This window comes from Chlorocebus sabaeus, chromosome 5, assembly GCF_047675955.1.
Source record: "Chlorocebus sabaeus isolate Y175 chromosome 5, mChlSab1.0.hap1, whole genome shotgun sequence".
Lineage (NCBI taxonomy): Eukaryota > Metazoa > Chordata > Mammalia > Primates > Cercopithecidae > Chlorocebus > Chlorocebus sabaeus.
Window position 1 is genome coordinate 45399202 of NC_132908.1, and position 22701 is coordinate 45421902.

General features: G+C 39.7%; 1 protein-coding gene and 1 pseudogene across 1 annotated transcript in view; both read right to left on the reverse strand.

Moving 5' to 3' along the window:
- The window catches only part of N4BP1 (NEDD4 binding protein 1), a 75404-nt gene that overhangs the window by 32557 nt on the left and 20146 nt on the right, over positions 1-22701 (reverse strand). The window lies entirely within an intron of this gene.
- Positions 571-22467, reverse strand: LOC140711721 (small ribosomal subunit protein uS5 pseudogene; annotated as a pseudogene).

Genomic DNA, 22701 nt, shown 5'->3' on the forward strand with positions numbered 1-22701 from the left:
TTATTCCTGGTTCCTTTCCTCTCTCCCAATGTTAGGTTACAGTGATCTCACACATCGTATTTACATGCATTTGAAATCCTGTCAGACAACATTTTAATTTTTGCTTTCAATGTATGAAACTCATTTTAAAGAAATCAAGAGGAGAAAGTAACCTATTACATTTACCCAGATATTTACCATTTATATTTGAAGAACTTTCCTTAGGAGAATTCCTAAGGAATAGACTCTGGTGTAGACTGTGGGCAATAATTTCTCTTTAGTTTTTCTTCAACTGAGAATGCTTTATTTCACTTTCATTCTTGAAGGATAATTTCACTGGATAGAGAATTCTGGGTTAACATTTTTTTCTCCCCAGCAAACAGAATACAAGAAAATGGGTTAACATTTCTTGTCTTTCATCACTTAAAAAATATTGTGCCACTTTCTTCTGTCCTTTGCAGTTTCTGATAAGTCACAGTCATTTGAATTGTTGTTCCCCCACATGTGGTATGATTTTCCCTGGATGCTTTCATGATTTTTACGTCCTTAATTTTCAGCAGTGTGCTTTCGATGTTTCTGGGTATGGAAATCTTTGGGTTTATTCTGGTTGTGTTCCATGAGCTTCTTGAACCATCATGTTTATATCTTTTGCCAAACTTGAAATGTCTTCAGCAATTATTTCTTCAAATACTTTTTCAGCATCACATACTTTTGCCATTTGGTTCCTCTATCTTCTATTTCTTTGCTGAAACTTACTTTTTCTAATGGTTTTAAGAGTATTTAAGATTGCCTGTGGAGTGTTTTCAGTTGCTGGTTGAATATTTTAGTCTTTCATCAAATAACTGCAACATCTGTGTCATTTCAGCAGTGCTGTCTTTTCCTATATGAGTTGGTTTTCCTACCCCTTTATATGCCAATTTTGAATTATATCTATTTTGAACAATGCAAAATTATGTTATAAAACCCTCAATCTTGTTTAAATCTTATAAATACTGAAACTTTTGTTTTAGCAGATAGTTGATGTAATTAGATTCAGGCTGCAAGCTGCAACCTGTCTTCTGAGCTGTGGTTCCAATATCAGTTCAGTTTTCAAAGCCCTGCAATACTATTTTTTAATTTTTATTTTTGAGACAGGGTCTTGCTCTGTCACCTAGGCTGGAGTGCAGTGGTGCCATCATAGCTCACTGCAGCCTCAATCTCCTGGGTTCAAGTGATCCACCTACCTCAGCCTCCCAAGTAGCTGAGAACACAGGTGCACGCCACCATGCCTGGCTAATTTTTCTATTTTTTGTAGAGACAGGGTTTCTCCATGTAGCCCAGGCTGGCCTTGAACTCACTCCTGGGCTCAAGCGATCCACCTGCCTTGGCCTCCCAAAGTGCCGGGAATATAGGCATGAGCCACCATGCCTGGCCTGCAATGCTATGTATCTATCCCACATGTATGCCACTGTGTAGCCATTCTGGGACTTGGACGGTGGTCTTTTTGTTAATTCAGTTCTCAAAAGCCTTTCTTATGCTGATTAGGAACAGATCCATGCACATGTACCTTGGGGATCAGCCAAGGGGATCATGAACAACATCATGGCTCACTTTCCTGAACTCTCCCCTCTCTGCCATCTACCTGGTGCTTTCTGGTTTCCTGGGGCTCTCTCCCCTTGGTCCTCCACCCAGAAAGATGGGGCTTTTGATTAACCCACTGCCTTGTACCTCTGGAACTGTGCTTGGATCCAGCCAGGACACACAGAGAGAAAAATCAATGGAGCCCACAACTACAATTAGAGAGAAAGGTTCTTCTATGTTGGAATTTTGGCTTCTACAAGGTTTGAGTGCCACTACATGATTATTTGGGGCTGGGATGCATGAGAATAAAGAAGAAATAAAAGGGGGGGGGCTCACTCTAAGTTTTGGATGTTTCCTTTTCTGTCACTTGGGCTGAAACCAGAAGGCTTTTCCTGGTGTGTCCTGGTGCCCATTTCCACTTCCAGGTGGAACTATGTTATGTTCATGCTGGAGGATTAATGAGGGGAACAAATGGTAAACTCACTGCTGGTTTGGTGATACTTTTTCTTTTCTTTTTTGAGATGGAGTCTCACTCTGCAGCCCAAGCTGGAGTGCAGTGGCATGATCTTGGCTCACTGCAAACTTTGCCTCTGGGACTCAAGTCAATTCTCATGCCACAGCCTCCTGAGTAGCTGGGACTACAGGCACATGCCACCATGCCCAGCTAATTTTTTGTATTTTAGTAGAGATGGGGTTTAGTAGAGATGTTACCCAGGGTGGTCTGGAACTTCTGGGCTCAGTTGATACACCCATTTTGGCCTCCCAAAGTGCTGGCACTACAGGCATAAGCCACTGTGCCCAGCTGGTGGTACTTTAAATTCTGGTCTTTGTTCTAAATCTGCCTATTATTTATTTTTCAGGGTCCTCAAATAGTTGCTATATGCATTCTGCCTGGGTTTTATCGCTGTATTCAGTAGGACTGACAGGGTGGAGTGTGCTTACTTTTTTATTTTTATTTTTATTTTTTATTTCTGAGACAGAGTCTCGCTCTGTCACCCAGCCTGGAATACAGTGTGGCACTGGGTTCAAGCGCTTCTCCTGTCTTGGCCTCCCAAGTAGCTGGGATTACAGGCGTGTGCCACTTCACCTGGATAATTTTTGTATTTTTAGTAGAGATAGGGTTTCACCACACTGGCCAGGCTGGTCTAGAACTCCTGGTTTCAAGGGATCCTTCTGCCTCGGCCTCTCAAAGTGCCAGGATTAAAGGTGTGAGCCACTGTGCCTGGCCAGCTTACTCTATCTTACCCAAAACTGGAAACTTCTTGCCTGTTAATGTAGGTGATGCTGCCCATCCAACATGAGTAAGTGAATAGATGAATTCACATTGGTCAAATACTATTGAGATTACTGTGCAGCCACTTGGATAAGGAAAATTTGATCATATCTCCTCAGTGGGCCACCAGCAACAACTAGCCAAGCTGAAGAGGAGAGATTTATTCTCCAGACGAAAGACCCTCAAAACAAATACTCCCTCAAAAGGGGCTATTGCTGTATCCGACCCAAGGTAAAGCCCACCTATTGACAGATTCTGCCCAGATACAGAGCTTCCGTTTCAGATCTAGTGTCAAACATCAAAAACACCCATACTGGAACAAAGGCCTAAATACAAAAGATGGAAACCAATTAAGCAGATCACACGGAGAACTGCAGGAAACTAGGTGATGCAGGGCACAAAAGAAAACCTTCACGAAATTTTAATTAGTGGTTTCAAACAGATATAAGATGATACTGAACCCACAGAACAGGAATCAAGATGTTAAAAGAAGGGAAAGGAAGGAAGAAAAAGAAGAGGAAAAGGAAAGAAATCAGAATAGAAATGTGGGCAAATTAAGAATATGATGGCCAAAATAAGAATCAGTAGAAAAACTGAAAGACAAAGGTGAAGAAATCTTTCTAAAAGTACCATGAAAACAAAGAAATGGGAAAAATAAGAAAAGAGGCCTTAAAGGTCCACCTAGGATATCCCAAATCCAAATAACTAGCATGTAAAAAAGAGAGAATGGCAATTAATACAAAAGTAACATAAAATCATTTCCCAGAACTAGAATACACAAGAAAGCTGGGTGAGGTCATGAGTCTCTAATCCCAACACTTTTGGATGCTGAGGTGGGCAGATCATTTGAGGCCAGGAGTTTGAGACCAGCCTGGGCAACATGGAGAAACCCCATCTCTATAAAAAAAACACAAAAATTAGCCAGGCATGGTGGCATGTGCCTGTAGTCCCAGCCACCTGGGAGACTGAGGTGAGTGGATCACTTGAGCCCAGGAAGTCGAGGCTGCAGTGAGCCATGTTTGCACCACTGCACTCCAGCCAAGGTGACAGGGTGAGACCCTGTCTCTAAATTAAAAAACAAATAAAATACATAAGAACCCAAGCATAATTAGTGAGACAATTACAACTTTCTTGGAACTAAAGGCCAGAAACATCTTGAAAGGAAAAACAAAATACCTAGGCATGATTACTTCCAAAAGTCCCATAAGAAAAATCTTGGGAGCAGGGTGGGAACAGGACATACAAAAGAATGACAGTAAGAATGTCACAAATTCTCAAAAGCAATTCTGGATGGCGGGGGAGGGGGACGGGTAGGCAGTAATGTATCCAAAGTTCTAAGGGAAGATGATTTTCAATCTATAATTCTATACCTATCCACATTACATATTGAATACAATATAGAATAAAGACCCAGAAAATTACTTCTATGGATTCTTTTCTTAGCAAACAGATATCTGACAATGAAATTCACCAAAATAAGGGAGATGAAATAATTAGTTATACAATCCAAGAGTGGCAACTAGAAGTCCAAACGTCATAGCTATGCAGCAGACAAACTGAGGAACCAGTGGATTAGAGGAGGGAAGAGGATTTTAGAGGTGTTCTCTCAAAAAGGATGCTAAATAGAGATATAAATAAATACTTATAAAGTATTAAGGGTATATATAAAACACATTTCACAAGTGGATGAAAACAGGGCAGATACAAATTCCAGGAAAGGCTTGGGCCTTGAGCTCAGGAGTTTGAGGCCAGCCTGGGCAATACAAAAAGTTAAAAAATTAGCTGAACATTGTGGTGCATGTCTGTAGTAGCAGCTACTCAGGAAGCTGAGGTGGGAGGACTGCCTGAGCCCGTGTGGAGGCTGCAGTGAGCTGCACTCTAGCCTGGGCAACAGAGCAAGACCCTGTCTCAAAAAAAAAAAAATTTTTTTTCAGGAAAAAATTAAAAGTTGTACCAAAAAAACCTCATAAATGTAGTACAGTACTTGGCTCTGCACCTGGTAACTAAAAAACATAAATATACTGGAAAAACTGGGATAGTTTTTGTCTCATTTATCTTTTTTTTTTTTGAGACAGAGTCTCGCTCTGTCGCCCAGGCTGGAGTGCAGTGGCCAGATCTCAGCTCACTGCAAGCTCTGCCTCCCGGGTTTACGCCATTCTCCTGCCTCAGCCTCCCGAGTAGCTGGGACTACAGGCGCCCGCCACCTCGCCCGGCTAGTTTTTTGTATATTTTTTAGTAGAGACGGGGTTTCACTATGTTAGCCAGGATGGTCTCGATCTCCTGACCTCGTGATCCGCCCGTCTCGGCCTCCCAAAGTGCTGGGATTACAGGATTGAGCCACCGTGCCCGGCCTTCATTTATCTTAAATAAAGTGAATAATGCCTATAATTGGTAAGAAATGGCAATATAGGCTGGGCGCAGTGGCTCACACCTATAATCCCAGCACTTTGGGAGGCCAAGGCAGGCTGTTTGTTTGAGGTCAGGAGTTCAAGACCAGCCTGGCCAACATGGTGAAACTCTATCTCTACTAAAAATACAAAAATTAGTCAGGCATGGTGGCACACACTGTAGTCCCAGCTACTCCGGAGGCTGAGGCAGGAGAATCATTTGAACCTGGGAGGTGGAGGTTGCAGTGAGCTGAGATCATGCCACTGAACTCCAGTCTGGGGTGACAGAGTGAGACTTTGTCTCAAAACAAAAAACAAACAAACAAACAAAACCAGTAGTATAGTTGACCCCCGAACAATACAGATAAGGGGTACCGACACTCCAACACAATTGAAAATTCACGTATAACTTTTTGACTCCCTCAAAATTAACTACGAATAGCCTACTGTTGATTAGAGGCCTTACCAATAACAGAAATAGTCAATTAATATAATTTTGTATGTTGAATTATATACTATATTCATAATAAAGTAAGCTAGAGAAAAGAAAATGTCATTAAGAAAATCATAAGGAAGAGAAAATGTGTTTACCATTCATTAAGTGGAAGTGGATCTACATGAAGGCCTTCATCCTTACCTTCACTTTGAATAGGTTGAGGAGAAGGGGGGATTGGTCTCACTATTTCAGAGGTGGAAAAAAATCTGCATATAAGCAGACCAGTGCAGTTCAAACCCATATTGTTTGTTCAAGGGTCAACTGCTTATTATTTATAATTCTTGAGGTAACCATCAGAACAAACAGCTAAAAACAGTAAAAAAAATAGTTGCCTCTAGGAAGTTAGGGAGGGTTGGAGGCAAGGAACTGCTGCTGTACACATAAATCTTTTAGTACTACTTGATTTTCTGTTTTAAACCATGTGTATGTATTATTTTGGTACACTTCCCACCTTCTACTTTTAATAAAAAAATTTTGAAGTGGATGCATAACATGCTATGATGTGTCACTGATAGTTTTGGCCCTAATTTTAAGTTTTGCTTGTTTCGTATCCGACATCTGAGATAAGGAATGTCAGCAGTTATGAAATATTGAGTAATTCATCCACGAAACAAACATTTTCTATTACTTCTCTGTTACTTTTCTGGATTAGTTTAATTGAATGTTATTATGCAAGAATAGCTGCTTGAAAACGTTAAATCTATAACTAACTGCATGACTTCAAATGTTCTCCATACTATACAACCAAAATAAAACATAAAATTAAATTGGATGTTGAGACAGAGAAGTAACTGCAAAAAGACCAGTGAACTACCTTAATTTTTTGTCATTTTTTAAATGACAATCACAAAACTCCCAACATTTTAATCCACTTAAGTCAGTATTATATATTTGAACTTATAGAAATTTTGTACTATAAAATTCTCCATCTAAGGTATTATTTACCAACAAATTCATTGACTTTTCATAGCATATACAACAATCCTTTCACAGAAAGTGGTATGTTCAAAGGGGAATATGTTCAGACATTGTTTGGGTTACAAAATTAAGTAAGAGTCAGATCCTCTGAAAGCATCATAGAGGGCCAGAGGAGAGCTCCTGGGTCTCCTGTGCTGGAAGTGTGGAAGCACTGGCAAGACCAGCAGAGAAATGCTCAGCACAGACAGAGCTGTCTGACAGTATTCCTCATATAACTAAAACCAGTATCACAAGATGAACTGCATAGTTTTGGGAAAGAGCTGTGCAAAATGCTTATGACTGCTTCACATGCACAACCCCATTTTTTTTTGGTGCCCCCAAAACAATTATCCCCTAAGATTCAGATTTCATTAACAACTTATTCTTCTGAAGTACTGATTATTCTTCTGAACAACTGATCATTACATTCGAGTTCAGAAGTGAACAATAAAGTATACAGCATTATTAAATTTGAGATGTTTGGCCACTACTTACACTCATAAGGAAGATAATGCAATCCAAATATCCATCATTTGAATTGGCTGTACTTGGTATCTGCACATTTTTAGTGTTAGTTAAAAATATCTCCCCCATCCTACAATGTTCTTATTCTGTTTTACTTTACTTAGGCTTTCAAGAAAAAAGGGGGAGGGGCATGATATGTAAGTAACTTTCTTTTACGTGGTACATAGAATTTGTATTATTCTACCTTTTATAAATTCAGTTTTTCTCAACTCTATCATAACATTTCACAAATCCAGAGAGGAGGAGTTCCTGGCAACTTCTACCATTCAAAACACAGCTAAAACCAGAAACGACCAAAGCAGGGGCTCAAGAGTGTGCAGGTTTGACCTGGGGAAATGTTTCTTCACACCACTACCACTACTCAGCATCTTCTACTTTTTAGTATGGGCATACACTAAAGAGGCTCTGCCAGCTTCACCCAGGCTGCATATTCTCAGAAGCAGCTGACTGTAAGTGTAGAAGGAGCAGCACTGGGTGCTACCTGAAGAGCATACAAGAGCAAATGACAATAAACAAACGGAGCAAAAAACAAATTCAAGGCAGACACAATGGTTAAAAACCACAGCAGCCCAAGACCAGCTACCATGGGGGTAGATATGACATACTTACTGAGGAGCATAATCCCACCATGGCACAATATAAGATGGTCAAGTCAACCACAAGTCACTGGGGAAAAAGAAACTACACAGGCAAGTAAGCTGTTAAAATATTAAGGAGGGATTTCTAAAATGGTTCAGACCAGTAGTTCTCAACACAGGATGCACACTTTAGTATTTTTTTTTTTTTTTCCAGAGACTCTTTCATAAGAAGTGTTCTATATTATCTCTAAGAGAAAAGGAGAATATAACTTTCAGACATTAACATGAGTCCTACAGCATAAACATGAATTAGAAGTACCACATAAGCCTCAGAAAAAAAGACTTTTAATCATTCATCTGTAAGTCTGTAACAGGTTCATTTTAGGTCTCTATCTAGCCATCTATATTAATAAGATTGCTATCAAATTAATAATGCCTTTATTAGCCATTTTTCCCCAATATAATTTCAACATTTGCTGTCTGTTCCATCTTTTTCTTTAACCTCATCTCTAAAATGTCTATGAAGTTCATTCCTGGAAGGGTGCTTATCTGCCCCATAGGAAAGGACTTCCCTGCATGGTCACTCTGAGTGTACTCTTAGAGACAGGACCAGCTGTGTCTACTCTAGACTCTATCCCCACTACATCTGCAAATCACCATAATTTGACAGCTTCAAAAACTTTCAGCTCTCCTGATTTTCTTCACTCTTACCCACAGAACCTCTTCAAGTTCCCAAATATCATCTCTGTTGTCATTCTTCTCATTCTTAGTAAAAAGTGTATTTGATCAGAGCCCAGAAGTCAATGTGTGAATCCCTTTGACTTCTCCTCCATTTCATCTAAAAATTCTACCTTTCACGACTTCCTTCTCCCTCCTGCTTTTCCAAAGTCATGTCTTTGCATTCTGCCTTATCTCAGGCTTCATCACTTCTCTGTTTACTGCTTCATCACTTCTCTGTTTACTTCACTGCTGCCCCTCTGCCTATAAACATCTTGGGTTTCCCACATCCTACAGAAAGCTTCCTTCAAATCCACTGCTGATACGTGGAACTACTCCATTTCTGTTCTTTCATCTTCACATTTTTATTTTAGAGACAGGGTTTTGTTCTGCTGCCCGGGTTAGAGTGCAGAGGTGTGATCATAGCTCACTGCAGCCTCAAACTCCTGGCCTCAAGCAATCCTCCTGCCTCAGCCTCCCAAAGTGCTATGATTATAGGTGTAAGCCGCTAGGCCTGGCTTCACACTTTTTGAAAAAAGTAGCCCAAGCCCCATTTCACTGGCAATCTCTTGCCTTCTGGATCTACCCCCATTCAAACCAAAACCACTTTCTTGAATGCCAACAATGATGCCTAATGCCAAGCCCAAAGTCTCCTCCTTTGTATTCATTCTGCTTGGGCTGTATGTAGCATGACCAACTTCCCCATGACAAGTTCTTTCCTCTCCACTCTTCTGAGATACTTCCTACCTTTGACTAGTCCCCCGTTTTTTTACTTTCTTTGTCTATTGTTGCTTAAATTTCCCAAAATTCTCTCCCAGTCCTCTCCCTCAACTATACTTTCACAGACTCTTCAAGCTGTAATCGTAAATTTGACTGTTCTGGTGATAACTCCAAATCTCCACCTCTAACCTCTAACATTTCTTAACAGGCATAATTCACTTTATTTTTCTTGTATGAAACCCCTGTGTTGCAGCCACAGCTGCAGCCTGGGTCCTTTACATGGAGACTCTGGTGTGGGTCTTGACGAGGTGGTCAAGATAGGGAGACTTGGTGAACACAGTCTTCTTCCAGAGGTTGGGGGTCAGGCAGCTGTAGGTCTTGGAGATGGCATCAAAGGTGGTCTTGGCAAAGTTGCCCAAAGTAGCCGTGTAGCTCCTGGCTGAGGTGTAGCAATCATCAATACCGGCCATCAGCAGCAGCTTCTTGGGCACCGGGGCCGAGGTGACACCAGTGCCCCTGGGCACAGGGATGAGGCGCACCAGCACAGAACTGCTGTGGCCTGTCACCTTGCAAGGGATGGTGTGGGGCTTGCTGATCTTGTTCCCCCAGTAACCTCTGTGCATGGGTACAATGGAAAGCTTGGCCAGGATTATGGCCCCTTGGATGGCATCTCCTTGGAACACTTAACACCCACACTAGACATGGCCGTTCTAGTCCCTGAAGGCAACAAATGCCTTGAAACTGGTGCCCTGGCTGGTGCAGGTCTGCTTCTGCACTGGCATAATCTTCAAAACCTCATCCTTGAGAGAGCCCCCAGGAAAAAGTCAATGATCTCAGACTCCTTGATGGGCAGGGAGAAGAGATAGATTTCTTCCAGGGACTTGATCTTCATGTTCTTGACCAGGTGACCCAGCTTGGTAATGGGCATACACTTCTTGTCCTTGGCTGGGGCCCGGGCCCTGGCCCTGGATGCCCCTGCTGAAGCCTCTGCAGTTCCTCATCCCAGGACCCCCAGGGGCTCTGGGTCACACTACTGCACCCCCCACCCCCTCACCAGCCCTAGCTACACTGGCGTCATCTGCCATTTGATGTTTTCTCAAAGCAGCAGCAACCATTAACATTTTTTTAGGCTGCAAGACTACCCCCTGAGCACTTCCTCCTGTTTATCCCACACATGCCTCAAACTTAACAGTTCTGAATCAGAGCTCACAGTTCTCTTCCACTCAATCCTTGGCCCAAGTTCCCTTTCAGTGACATAGGTGCTGAGTCTTGTGAACACGGCAACTAATTCTAAACTCTTCTTCCTACCACTCAGTCTTATCACACTCCACTCCTTTGTTACAGTACCAAAGTTCTGAAAACATACCAATTTCACTTCCTTGCTCAAAAACTTTCTAAAGCTCTTCATTGTGTAGGAGTAATGTTCAAGACTCTGAGAACAATATTCAAAGTCCCTGTAGTCTAGACTTTAACGTGCTTATTTCTGTAACCTAGTTTAAACTTTTCTTCCTTCCACTCTAACCCAAAAGTACCTTCTAAGAAATCCAAAGTGTATTAATCTCTGCTTTCTATACATAACAGTATCTTATTATTTAAACTATAGCATTTATCACAGCTCTATTAGATTGTAAATGTATTATATTAAGAGTGGGGACTGGCTTTGGTCATTTAACTACGGTTCTCAACTAGGTGAGATTTTGCCCTTCCTGGGGGCATTTGACAATGCCAAGAGACATTATTAGTTGTCACAACCAAGAGGATGCTCCTGGCAACTAGAGGGTAGAGGCCAGAAAAGCTACTAAATATCCTACAACCCCCACAACAACTATCTGCCCAAAATGTCAACAGTGCCACTGCTGAGAAACCCTGAGCTAATCAACAAATGTCTAACAAGAACATATCTGAACAGGAATTAGGAGGTTTAGGAACACAGGCTGACATCCAGCCTAGTTATCAATGATGTGGTTAACATTGTTTAAGAGGGAAAGAATGGCCAGAAATGGGGGAAGGGAGCTTCATTTTAGTAGTTTGAATAAAGTTAAATAAAATTATCAAATACTTCTAAATAAGGGGAAAGAATGGCCTTTCAAACATAAGAGAGTACTCTCTTAGGCCTACTCAAAGATTATTTAATTCTCTAGGAAATATACCTTTGCCTAACACATTATTCATTATTGGTTAGGGTCTAGACTGTGAAGCTATGCATTAAAATGTAGATTTTTGTCCAGTAGAGATGTCAACTGTCTCAGTCTGCTAGAAAAATAACCCAAAAGGTTACAATGTCATTGCTCTGTAAGATATTAGCCAATCTGTATCTAACCAAGCAACTGTATTCCAATAATAACCTTGAGTGTAAATAGATCAGAAAAGTGACTGAAAAAAAAAAAAAAAAAAGATCCAAGTATATGCTGCCTGCAAGAGGCTCATTTCACCAATAGGGTCACACACAGACTGAAGGTGAAGGGATGGAAAAAGGTATTTCATGTGAATGGAAAACCAAAAGAAAGCAGGCGTAAGCTACACTTATATCAGATAAAATAAACTCTAAGTCAAAAACTATTAGGAGAAACAAAGTCATTATGAAATAATGAAGGGGTCAATTCAGCATGACAGTATAACAACTATATGCACACACTCAAGTACGTAAGGCAAATATTAACAGATTTGAAGGGACAGACTATAATACAGTAATTGTAGGGAACATCAACACTCCACTTTCAGTTCAAGACCAGCCTGGGCAACATGGTGAAACTCAGATGGAAATTAAGATTAGATTAGAAATAAATGAAAGATTAGAGCAGAAATAAATGAGACTATAAGAATCGAAAATATTAATAAAATGAAGAGTTGTTTTTTAAAAGGTTTTAAGAATTCATAACCCTTTAGCCAAACTAAGAGACAAAATCAGAAATGAAAAAGTAGATGACAACTGATAATGCAGATATACAGAAGATCATAAAAAACTATTATGAACAATTACACTTGAACAAATTGGATAACTCAGAAGAAATGGATAAATTCCTTGACACATACAACCTACCAAGATTGAATTATGACTAGAAAACCTGAAGAGACTAATAATAAGTGACACTAAATCAATAATAAGAAGTCTCCTATCAAAGAAAAGCCCGGGAACTGATGGCTTGCTTCACTGCTGAATTCTACCAAACATTTAAAGAAGAACTAATATGAATTCTTCTCAAACTCTTCCAAAAAACTGAAGAGGAGGAAATACTTCCAAATTCATTTTTGAGGCCAGCATTACCCTGATACCAAAACCAGATGAGGAAAAAACAAAAAAAGAAAACACAGGCCAATATCCCTGATGAACATAGATACAAAAACCCTCAACAAAATATAGTCGGCCTTCTCTATCTGTGGTTTCTCCATCCATGGATTCAATCAACCACAGATTGAAAATACTCAGAAAAAAATTACATTTGTCCTGGACACATACATTTCTCCTGTCATTATCCCCTAAAGAATATAACTATTCACATCACATTTACATTGTATAAGGCATTATAAGGTCAAGAAGATGATTTAAGTATATAGGAAAATATACATAGATTATATGCAAACACCACACCATTTTATACCAGGGACTTGAGCAGCTGCAGATTTTCGTATCTGTGAGAGATCCTGGAACGAATCACCCACAAATGACAAGAGACTACTGTTATAGCAAAAAGGATTCAATAACACATTAAAAAGATCATTCACTAAAATCAAGTAGGATTCATCCAAGGAATGCAAGGATGGCTGAACAAATACAAATGCAAATGAAAAACAAAAGTCATATGATCATTTCAATGGACGCCAAAAAAGCATTTGATAAAATCTCATGCCTTTTCATGATAAAAAAAAAAAATCTCAACACTTCAACACAATAAATGCCACATATGACAAATCTGCAGCTCATAACATACTCAATGAGGAAAAATTTAAGGCTCTTGCTGTAAGATCTGGAACAAGACAAAGAAGCTCACTCTTTCAACATAGTATTCAAAGTTTTAGAGCAATTAGGCAAGAGAAATATAAGACATCCATACTAGAAAGAGAAAAGTTAAACTGTTCCCAGATGAAATTATCTTACTATATAGGAAACCCCTAAGAGTCCACCAAAAAAACAGAACTAATTAATAAATTCAATAAAGTGGCAGAATACAAAATCAACACAAAAATCAGTAGTGTTTCTATACTAACAGTGAACTACTTAGGAATAAATTTAACCAAGGAGTTCAAAAATCTTTACACGGAAAACAAAAACACTGACAAAACAAATTGAAGACACAAATAAATGGAATGATATCTCAGGACAATCTCTTCAATAAATATATTGGAAAAGTACACAATCACATGCAAAAGAATATTAGATCACATCATGTACAATAATCAACTAAAGATGGATTAAAGACTTAAAGGTTAAGACCCCAAACTATGAAAACTACTAGATGAAAATATAGAGGAAAAGTTTGATGACATTAGTCTGGACAATGATTTTTTAAAATATAACCTCAAAAGCAGAGGCTACAAAAACAAAAATAGACTAAAAGAATTACATCAAATAAAAGCTTCTGAACAAGCAAGAAACCAATGAACAGAGATTACCTACAGAATGAGAGAAAGTATTTGCAAACTATACACATAAGAGGTTAATATCCAAAAATATAAAAGGAACTCAAAACAACAATAGCAAGAAAACAAGTAAAAAGTGAGCAAAGATTTGAATAGACACATTTATTAAAAGAAGATATACAAATGGCCAACAGGTACAGTAGTCAGTTACCCATTATGTGTGCTTTCAGTTACCCTTGGTCAAGCATGTTATGAAAATATTAAATAGAAAACTCCAGAAATAAGCAATTCATAAATTCTAAATTGTGCCCACTTCTAAGCAGTGCAGTGAAATCTTCCGCCATCCAGTATTGGAATCATTCCTCTGTCTGGTGTATCCATGCAGTACATACTACTTGCCCAACAGATAGTAGCTGCCTTGGTTATCAGATCGACTGTAGCAGTATCTAGGTGGCTGTTTTCAAGTAGCACTTATTTTACTTAATAATGATCCCAAAATACAAGAGTAGTAATGTTGGCAATTTGGACATGCCAAAGAGAAGCAATAAATTGCTTGCTTACTTCAAATGCAGAGATGAAGGTTCTCCACTTAATAATAAAATAACTTTTATTAGAGTATATCGCTATATTTTCCTATTATTAGTAATTGTTGTTAATCCTTTATTGTGCCTAGTGTATAATTTAATCTTTAAAATGGTATCTGTGGTATCATGGGTATCTATGTATAGAAAAAAACCACTGTATACATAGGACTCAGTACCATCCAAGGTTTTAGGTATCTACTGGGGGCCTTGGAACATATCCCCAGTGGATAAGGGGGACCACTGTACATGAAGAAAATTATTGGCTGGGTGCAGTGGGTCATGCCTGTAATCCTAGCACTTTGGGAGGCCAAGGTGGGAGGATCACTTGAGCTCAGGAGTTTGAGAACAGCCTGACCAACATAGGGAGACCCCATCTCTACAACAAATTTAAAAAGTAGGCAGGCATGATGGTGAACTCGCCTGTGGTCCCATCTACTCAGGAAGCTGAGGTGGGTGAAATGCTTGAGCCCAGGGATTTGAGGCTTCAGTTAACTGTGACCACATCACTGTACTCCAGCCTGGCCGACAAAGTGAGGCCCTGTCTCAATAAATAGATAAATAAAATAATAAAAGAAAAAATGTTATATACAGTCATCCTTTGGTGTCCACGGGGGATTGATTCCAGGACCCTTTTGCAAATACCAAAATATGGTAAATATAAACAATGGAATACTTATCAGCCATTAAAAAAAAAAAAAAAAAAAAGGAAGGAAATCCTAGTATTTGCAACATCATGGATAAACCTGAAAACATGAGGTTAAGTGAAATAAGCCAGGCATGGAAAGACAAATGATGTAAGTGGAATCTAAAAAAGCTGGTCTCCTAGAAAAAAAGAGAATAATGGTGGTTATCCAAGGCTGGCACAGTTTGGGGAAGGGATTCTGGAGATGCTGGTCAAAGGACACAAGATTACAGTTAGATAGGAATAAATTCAAGAGAACTATTGTACAGCATGGTGACTAGAGTTAATGACAATATATTGTAGTCATGAAAAATGCCAACAGAATAGATATGTGTCCTCACCACAAAAATGACATCTATGTGAGGCATGTTAATTAGCTAGCTTTAACCATTCCACATTGCTTATGTACTTCAAAACATCATGGATACATAATAAATACAATTTCATCTGTCAGTTTAAAAAATAAATTTAAAAACTTCAAGTGCTCTCTGAACTACTTCTACATTCCTGCTAGTCCCTCATTCATGAGTTACCTGTCTGAAAGCCATGCCTACATAACTTCAAAAAAATGTTTACACTTTGGCAGTGGAGTAGCACCCACTGAGATGCCCAAAGGGACTCCCATCTGCTGGAGCCACTAAACTGAGTCGTCCCAGAAGGGCACTTCATCAGCTCCTTAAACCTAAGCATGTCTCATTTTGGCTCCCAGAGTACCAAGAGAATAAGCAGCAGCCAGAGAATTTTACTTCTGCTGTTTCTCTGTTGTCTCCTTTTCTTCTGATAATGTGTTTTCGTTTGATGATTCTTAGCCACATGTCCCTGTCCACATTGGCCCAGAGACCAGTGGATATGAATCCCTAGGCCAGTTTCAACTGCACCCTCTGTATACATGAATCTGTTCTATGCATGGCTGATAACTGATCTTGGCTAGGAATCTGATTTCATGGTCTGACCATATTGTGATCTGTCAGGTAGACAATAGGGATCTATTTTCTTTCAGACGAGACACCTCAAGAAAATCTGGTTTTAGTCTTATCTGTGTTTTTGTTAGTGCAAGATCACGTCTCAGGACCACTGAAAGAACTGTCTTTTTGAAATGTGGACCAGTTATGTGTTTCTCAATTTTTACCTGTGATTAAGACTGTTGAAGCTGAAAGTTCTCTGTGCATTTGTGATATAAGAAAAGCCTTATTTTTCATGGTATGAATAAGAAGTATCTCCCCGGCTATTAATACATTAGATTACAAAGTTTCTCAATCTCTATTCTAGTTGGTTGACAGAGAATTACAAGAACTCCCTTAACTCTATATTTCTAGAATTCCTAAAACAGAATGAAACTAAACATCTAATACTTTAAACATGTTAGCCTTTTAAGGACAAAAAACCAAACCCAGGCTGGGTGTAGTGATACATGCCTGTATTCCCAGCTACTTGGGAGGGTGAGGCAGGAGGATCATTTGAGCCCAGGAGTTCTGAGTCCAGCTAGTAACACACTGAGAGATCACCATCTCTTAAAAAAATAACAACAAATAGAAAAACTCCAAAACTCACAAAAACCAACAGGTCAAAATCATTGTTATTTAAGAATCCAAATTTGTGTAATCAAAATAATTCTTAGGCAAATCAGTATTATTTATTTTAATACTAATTTAAAAATAGATGTCCTTTCCCTGATTTTACCAGTGTAGAATATAATAAATCTATACTTTTTTTTTTTTTTTTTCCTTGAGATAGAGTCTCACTTTGTTACTTAGGCTGGAGTGAAGTAGCATGATCTCGGCTCACTGCAACCTCTGCCTCCTGGGTTCAAGTGATTCTCCTGCCTCAGCCTCCCAAGTAGCTGAGATTACAGGCACCTGCCACCATGCCTAATTTTTTTGTACTTTCAGTAGAGATGGGGTTTCACCATGTTGGTCAGGCTAGTCTTGAACTCCCGACCTCAAATGATCCACCCAGTTGGCCTCCCAAAGTGCTAGGATTACAGGCGTGAGTCACGTCACTCGGCCTACACATTTTTTTTTAATGTTTTTCTCACAGAGACTAAACTTCCTAAGCTTTACTGGCTTACTGATGAGGTAAGCTAATATTACTCATATATATTTATGATTACGAAAAATATAAAATTTGGCCCAGTGTGGTGGCTCACATCTGTAATCCCAGCACTTTGGGAGGCTAAGGCAGAAGGATTGCTTGAGCTCAGGAGTTCAAGACCAGCCTGGGCAACATGGTGAGACCCTGTCTCTATTTAAAAAAAAAAAAAAAAAAAAAAAGATTATATAAAATTATATGTTCAACTAAATAAAATTATAATATTGACAAACTTTTTTTTTTTTTTTGAAATGGAGTCTCACTCTGTCGCCCAGGCTGGAGTGCCCTGGCATGATCTCGACTCACTGTAACCTCCACCTCCTGGGTTCAAGTGATTCTCTAATCCCAAGTAGCTAGGATTACAGGCATGTGCCACCATGCCTGGTTTTTTTTTTTTTTTTTTTTTTTTTTTTTTGAGACAAAGTCTCACTCTGTTGCCCAAGCTGGAGTGCAGTGGCACGATCTTGGCTCACTGCAACCTCCAACTCCTGGGTTCAAGCAATTATCCTGCCTCAGCCTCCCGAGTAGCTGGGACTACAGGTAGATGCCACCACGCCTGGCTAATTTTTGTATTTTTAGTAGAAATGAGGTTTCACCATGTTGGCCAGGCTGGTGTCAAACTCCTGATCTCAAGTGATCCACCCGCCTCGGCCTCCCAAAGTGCTGGGATTACAGGTGTGAGCCACTGCGCCCAGCCAAACTTTTTGATACCAGAAGTTGGAAGTTGCTCAGTTGTCAGTATAAGCACAACTTCCAAGATCATTAATTAACTTCAAGACTTTAAACTGATATAAATTAATGGTTACTCTTTGGAATATGTGATTAATTTCCAAGTGAGACAGATAAAGAATTTTTCACTTTTGTTTAGAGACGGGTCTCACTGCGTTGTCCAGGTGGTGTGCATTCATAGGTGTGAACACAGTGCACTGCAGCCTCAAAATGCTGGCCTCAAACCATCTTCCCACCTCAGCCTTCCCAGTAGCTGGCACCACAGGTGCACACCACCATGCTTAACCACCAAGTATATAATTTTACCACATACATACACATGCTCTTTTTAATATAACCACAATGTCATTACTGCACCCAGCAAAACAGTCTCTTAATCTAATACTCAGTCTGGGTTTAATGTCTTTTTCCAGTTGTTTTGTTCTAATCATTCTGACTTTTTTTTTTCGCCATAACTACACAATTAGTTTACCCTTGTCTATAACGTGACAAGAGCAGAATTACAACAGTATATATACTCTTTTGGTAAGGCTCTTCCATGCAGCATAACAGTTTTGAGATTAATCCACATTGTTGGATGTATCAGTCAGTAATTTATCTTTTTCTATTGCTGAGTAGTATGCAACTCTTTTACATCTAAACTATCTCTGGAGGTTCCTAAAGGTCCCTGGGAAATCACAAAGATTTATTTTTTTCACCTTATAACAAGAAGGATGTTAAAACTAATTTCTTTGGAGTATTCTGAGTTTCTTAAATAGCTCAACATGATTAGTTTCTGTCAAATCAAAGAGGAAGCATGGTCTTCTCCAGATACTTTTGTACAGAAAAAACTTTTAACTTTTTTTTTTAGAGACTACACACTTTACAAAATAGACTGGAAGGCCTTAGGGCCTTGGCAATGCCCACAATATGTTCTTAGCTTTCAGATAAACACTGCTCCAATCTTAAGAAACAGTTATGTACTATACCTCAATAGATTTTAACTCTCCTCCATCCTGATTTTGTTGGTTACTATATAAACACCATGGTTATCCAGTCTCATCATTAACAAGTGGTTTCTTCTTTCCTCTCTTCCTTGTGATACACCTCTGCTACTGACTACAGCATAGAAAGTGGGTCTACGACAAAGGATGACAGTCCCGGAGTCTTGCAGAAGAGACTATGCCAGACACTCTTGACCACTGATACTTCAAGAAACTGACTCATGGATACAAAGTTTGGAGTATAAGCGACATCACTTAAGCAACGGGCTGGACTACACCAACGGACTCAGCTGAGATTTCTGGGACCCTCTGTAAAGCAGACAACCCAAGATCTAGTGGAACACAATGTAATGACTGAATGAATTAATGAAAGAAATCTAACTCTAGTTGTATGGAATACAGTTGATTTTTTTATAATGTTCTGTTTTCTCTCAGGTATACGAAGAAGCCCCTTTTCATTAATTTTTAACCCTCCACTTAGTAAGCTATGCTTTTACAAATGGAAAGAAAACACTTTCAAAATGTTATCTTGTTTTCCCTGACTCTCAAAATTCAGGAATTAAAAATACTTTCACTGGCTCTCTTCACTTTTCATGATATGCAGCTGCTTGCATAAGATCATTAAGAATCTGGCCCCCTTTTTACCAGAAGAGAATCAGACAAACTGATTGTGCAACCCAGGCCATATCTGGAATTACATAAGGATTTTATTTAATAAGGTATAGAATAGTCACTATTAAAGAACAAGAACTGTAGCTCATGTGTTGAACTCACGCTCAGGAAACTGGCCTGGTGCCTATCCTATGGTGCAGGATCTCAGCCTTCTGTTCTGTATTAAGGTCAATTCCTGGAAAGGAAATTTTGGCAGATTTTGGGAATTCTGAAGAGAGAGGAATTCATCTAGATGTACAGATACTACAGGTGAAATATGTAGAGATAATTTTCTTGATTTTTTTTTTTTAGGTTGGTTTCCTAGTTTTAGAAGAGTCAATAAGAACAGATAAAAACAAAAAATAAACAAAAATCTCATCTGGCTATTTAAAATGCAATGTAAGATTTCCTATGAAATTTCCTGAGGATTATTCTCTACCTTCACTAGCTACTAATACATCTTACCATCACCCAAATACAAAGAGATTACTGTGTGTGTGTGATATCAAGAATAATCTCCAGATATTATATAGAAGGGGAAACAATAAAATCCTGAAACCCTGAAAATAAGGTAAAAAAAAAGGGCAGCATGTTCTTTCAATGTCATACTATGTTTTCTTTTTCTTTTTCTTTTTTTTTGGAGATGAAGTTCCGTTCTTGTTACCCAGGCTGGAGTGCAATGGCAGGATCTTGGCTCACAGCAACCTCCGCCTCTCGGGTTCAAGTAATTCTCCTGCTCAGCCTCCCAAGTGGCTGGGATTACAGGCACCCGCCACCATGCCTGGCTAATTTTTGTATTTTTAGTAGAGACGTGCTTTCACCATATTGGCCAGGCTGGTCTCGAACTCCTGACCTCAAGTGATCCAACCGCCTCGACCTCCCAAAGTGGTGGGATTACAGGTGTCAGCCACCGTGCCCAGCCTCAATATCACACTATTCTCTAGCAGGCCCAATCAAGGATTACTTCATACTTTAGGGCAGCACTGTCCAAAATAACTTCTGCAATGATGGAAATGTCCTATAGTTGTACAATCCAAATTGGTGGCCACTAGTTACATGTGACCACTAGCACTTGAAATGCAACCAAGGAACTGAGTATTTAATTTCACTGAAGTAATTTAGACAGCCACATGGGGTAGTGGCTACCATACTGGTTTGTGCAAATCCAGCTCTCGGACTATTTTGTATATACAACCCCTGAGGTCAAAATAGTTTTTACATTTTTAAAGGGCTGTAAAAAACAAAACAAAAAAGAATATAAAACAAAGACTTTGTGGTCCACAAAGTCTATATTTATCATTTGGCTCTTCACAGAAAAAGTTTGCCAATGTACATCCTAGGAGAATGTATTTTTTTGCTTGACATATTTATATTAAATAATATCCAGAATCTGTGAAATTACATTATAACTTGTAGATTTTTGTCCAGTATAGATACAGATGATTTCTGTCTGGCATAAAAGACAATCCCAAATATCATGGTTTCATTATCTTGTAAGACTGTGATACTGTGAAATATATATTTCCTGGCATACAACTTTTAAAATTCTTAGAATTTCAAAGTGATAGTTTTTTTATATGCTGATGAGTTCAACTATGACTGGCATCCACAGGTAGCTTCAGGATGGGGTTGGTCAGCAGAGAGACCAAAGTAGGATGACAGGGTTGAGATTTCTGCTCTACTTCCAACCTCCCGGGAGGGGAGAGGGGCTGAAGGTTAGTTTGATCATCAGTGCCAACGATTTAATCAATCACGCCTATGTTATGAGGCTTCCATAAAAACCCAAATGGACTGGCTTTGGAGAGTTTCAGGATAGCTAATACCTATCCTGGAGGGTGCCATTCCTGGAGAGGGTATGGAAGCTCTAAGCCCTTTCCCTCATACCTTGCCCTATGCATCGCTTCATCTGTAACCTTTGTAATAGCCTTTACAATTAACCAGTAAATGTCTTCCCTGGGGTTCTTTGAGCTGCTTAGCTAATTAATAAAACCCATGGAGTGAGTTGTGAGAAAATCGATTTATAGCCCATCAGTCATAATCACAAAACAACCTGGGGAACTCTTCCCTAGATCCCTACAAGGGTATAGAACCTGCCAAAGGAATTTGCTTTGTAGATTGGTGAAACCACTGTTGCAAAAATTATAACTGAGGAAATTATGACAGTGAAAGAGATCAGACCTAATCGACTCCATCTTGATTCTAACCTTTGAGCTGTCCTTGTTCATTCCTGGGTGTAAGTCGAAATAACCTTGGGAAGGAATTCAGTTTACGGTTTGACTGTAAAACAAAACTGATAGCAGCCCTTTCTTGGAAAGATCCCCTTCTTGCCTGGGGACCTGTCTGCCTTTGCAGGACTAACAAATTAGCTACAAGATTAGATATGATGGGTTAGGAGTCATACAGCTTCCGGCTCCAAGAGTCTGAACCTCCCCAAATTGCTCCTGGGGATAACATCACTATTGTAAAACCTAAGATCTGTGATTGAGATATTTCGCAGACTCTGCACTCAATGGATCAGCTGATACCACCCAGACCCATAATCTGGCTCAACCAATTCTGCCATACCACCCAGGAACAGAAGACAGCAAGAAAATCTCACTTTTACCCCCATGATTCCATCTCCAACCTGACCAATCAGCACTCCCCACTTCTGAAGCCCTTACCTGCCAAATTATCTTTAAAAACCGATCCCCGAATGCTGGGGGAGAGGGATTTGAGTAATAATAAAACTCCAGTCTTCCACACAGCCAGCTGTGTGTAAATTACTCTTTCTCCACTGCAATTACCGTCTTGATACATTGGCTCTGTTTAGGCAGAGGGCAAGATGAACCTGTTAGGCGGTTTGAATTTGGAGGCTTGTCCGGGATTGCTCTTGTGGCTACCTGCCTGTGGTTTGGTAGCACCGCTCTGGCAATGGATCCAGAGGCCAGCCCAAGTGGCTGCCTAGTTCTTTCAGACTGGCGGCTGACTCTGACACCATCTCTACTGACGGGGCACTGCCAACCCAATGTGCATGAATTTAATCGCAATGGATAAACAATCCTGGGGAGATGTCCAACAACTGTAGCCCTATCACAGACTGCCTGTCTGTAGCCCCATTATGGGGTGTCTGGTTCAGTGAGTATCCTAGGTGCTGCCACAGTTCCTTCCTTCTCCCAAATGGTTCTGTAGCCCCATGGTGTGGTATGTGTCTGCAGCTCCACCACGGAGTGTC